The sequence below is a fragment of the Marmota marmota genome, unplaced genomic scaffold, assembly GCF_001458135.2.
Source record: "Marmota marmota marmota unplaced genomic scaffold, marMar, whole genome shotgun sequence".
NCBI lineage: Eukaryota > Metazoa > Chordata > Mammalia > Rodentia > Sciuridae > Marmota > Marmota marmota.
The window spans coordinates 19,341,653-19,344,787 of record NW_026000249.1 but is presented as its reverse complement, the minus strand read 5'-3'; the positions used below and the strand labels follow the sequence as shown (position 1 = coordinate 19,344,787).

At 38.1% G+C, this 3,135-nt stretch overlaps 1 protein-coding gene across 4 annotated transcripts in view; it reads left to right on the top strand.

Annotated features, from left to right (window-relative positions):
* The first annotated feature begins 1,066 nt into the window (after positions 1-1,066).
* The window catches only part of Tab3 (TGF-beta activated kinase 1 (MAP3K7) binding protein 3), a 37,362-nt gene continuing 35,293 nt past the window's right edge, over positions 1,067-3,135 (top strand). For 2 of the 4 annotated variants that reach the window (XR_007344726.1, XR_007344727.1), the window contains exon 1: positions 1,067-1,298. The gene's annotated coding sequence lies outside the window, so the exon portion shown is untranslated. The remainder of the gene's footprint in view (positions 1,299-3,135) is intronic. The other 2 variants (XM_015488102.2, XM_015488101.2) reach the window with 1 other exon arrangement.

Here is a 3,135-nt window from a genome sequence, read left to right as displayed (position 1 = left end):
TTGTATTTTATGTGGACTGACAATTAGAACTATATGCTTAGTTACTTTCAGATTATACTTTCTTAGGGGAATAAATAAGAGTACTTGCTGTCATTTCATATTATGTCTCATCCAGAGGCATGTAATGTCTGATCATTTCACTTTTTGAATATTGCCATGATTTATCAGAGGGTTCAGGTGGACAGCTTGATCTTTTCATGAAGCTTAACTTTTCACTTAGTGTTCTTATTATTTATTGATTATGAGTAAGTGAATTAGTTACCTAATTAAAGTTTGCAAAGTTGTGATTATTCTAATTTGCTCACTTCTGGCATTATTAGCTGAATTTTTTCTAGATGGTAGAATTTTTTTTTCCTTTTTCACTAGGGCTATTTGGTTAACATGAAATATCTAGTCAGTTCTTGAGCTATTAAAATCCCTAATTGGGAAACTGAAGACTGCTTTCCTCTTTGTAAACTAAAATGGTATGAGTTTATTTATGATTATAACAAATTAGCTTTTTTCCTTTTTCAGGGAGTTAAAGTCATTCCTGAGTGGTAGATTAGTGATTTAGTGGGCCAAATTATGGGAGAGTCTTCCAGTCCTGAGTGAGCAATTGTCATTCTCTTGAGGCATAGGATAGCAGAGAAAATAACAGTAAGAAAAGATGGTATAACTTCTTTAATGCTGCTGGCTTGCAGTGAGGGTGTGGTACTTGCTTGAAGTGTGGGAATTTAAAAAGTCCTGTGCTTAACCAGAGACAAGTCAGTCTCATTGTGGAGTCATTTAAATTTTAAAGACCTAGGGCCCTAAAAAGGGCTCCAGCACAGTTTTGTAATCGAACTCATTAAATTTTAATGACTAGTATATCTTGGGAAGCTGCAGGGACCCCTGATGATTTGCCAGGGATATAACTAAAGCTCCTCTTGCTAGCTTTCTCTAAAGGCAGAATTTCAGCAAACCTTTATTGTGCCCTCTGCCATTTGGAGCTCTGCCTTAGGCATTAGAGGTGACTGAGAGGGAAGCAGGGTGGCTCAGGCAGCCAGGATAATTTTATCTTAGCATTGATTAAATATAAACTTCATTCACTGAAATTTCATGTAGGAAAATGACTGCTTGCATTTTAATGACCTTTTATTTGTACAGTGTATCACTTGCTCATGCTTTCATTTTTAAACAGTTCATAGTTGGAATCTAAAATCTTTAGTTTTCATTTTTTAGGACCGTGTCTTCAGGTTTTCTTCACTTCATCGTGAATTGTAGCACATCAGACTACACAAGGTGTCTTAGTTGAAGTTTCATCAGTTGTAAAATTAGAGGTAAGAAATGTATATATGTCTTTTTTGAAAACGAATGTATGTTGCTGATAACAAGTTTCATGTTTACACCCCTCCACTGTCTAGTCTTCTCCCCTCCGTTTACTCAAGAGCAAGAGAAAAAGATGATGTCCATGCAATTTCTTTTCTTTTTGCCTTTAATTTTTATTGTTGGTTGTTCAAAACATTACATAGTTCTTGACATATCATATTTCACACTTTGATTCAAGTGGGTTATGAACTCCCATTTTTACCCCGTATTCAGATTGCAGCATCACATCGGTTACACATCCATTGATTTACATATTGCTATACTAGTGTCTGTTGTATTCTGCTGCCTTTCCTATCCTCTACTATCCCCCATCCCCTCCCCTCCCGTCTTCTCTCTCTACCCCATCTACTGTAATTCATTTCTCCCCCTTGTTTTTCCCCCCTTTCCCCTCACTTCCTCTTGTATGTAATTTTGTATAACCATGAGGGTCTCCTTCCATTTCCATGCAATTTCCCTTCTCTTTCCTTTTCCCTCCCACCTCTCTCCCCTGTTTAATGTTAATCTTCTTCTCATGCTCTTCCTCCTAACTCTGTTCTTAGTTACTCTCCTTATATCAAAGAAGACATTTGGCATTTGTTTTTTAGGGATTGGCTAGCTTCACTTAGCATAATCTGTTCTAATGCCATCCATTTCCCTGCAAATTCTATGATTTTGTCATTTTTTAATGCAGAGTAATACTCCATTGTGTATAAATGCCACATTTTTTTTATCCATTCGTCTATTGAAGGGCATCTAGGTTGGTTCCACAGTCTTGCTATTGTGAATTGTGCTGCTATGAACATCGATGTAGCAGTGTCCCTGTAGCATGCTCTTTTTAGGTCTTTAGGGAATAGACCGAGAAGGGGAATAGCTGGGTCAAATGGTGGTTCCATTCCCAGCTTTCCAAGAAATCTCCATACTGCTTTCCAAATTGGCTGCACCAATTTGCAGTCCCACCAGCAATGTACAAGTGTACCCTTTTCCCCACATCCTCGCCAGCACTTGTTGTTGTTTGACTTCATAATGGCTGCCAATCTTACTGGAGTGAGATGGTATCTTAGGGTGGTTTTGATTTGCATTTCTCTGACTGCTAGAGATGGTGAGCATTTTTTCATGTACTTGTTGATTGATTGTATGTCCCCCTCTGAGAAGTGTCTGTTCAGGTCCTTGGCCCATTTGTTGATTGGGTTATTTGTTATCTTATTGTCTAATTTTTTGAGTTCTTTGTATACTCTAGATATTAGGGCTCTATCTGAAGTGTGAGGAGTGAATATTTGTTCCCAGGATGTAGGCTCCCTATTTACCTCTCTTATTGTTTCTTTTGCTGAGAAAAAACTTTTTAGTTTGAGTAAGTCCCATTTGTTCATTCTAGTTATTAACTTTTGTGCTATGGGTGTCCTATTGAGGAATTTGGAGCCCGACCCCACAGTATGTAGATCGTAGCCAACTTTTTCTTCTATCAGACGGCGTGTCTCTGATTTGATATCAAGCTCCTTGATCCATTTTGAATTCACTTTTGTGCATGGCGAGAGAAAGGGATTCAGTTTCATTTTGTTGCATATGGATTTCCAGTTTTTCCCAGCACCATTTGTTGAAGTGCTATCCTTCCTCCATTGCATGCTTTTAGCCCCTTTATCAAATATAAGATAGTTGTAGTTTTGTGGATTGGTTTCTGTGTCCTCTATTCTGTACCATTGGTCCACCCGCCTGTTTTGGTACCAGTACCATGCTGTTTTTGTTACTATTGCTCTGTAGTATAGTTTGAAGTCTGGTATCGCTATACCGCCTGATTCACACTTCCTGCTTAGC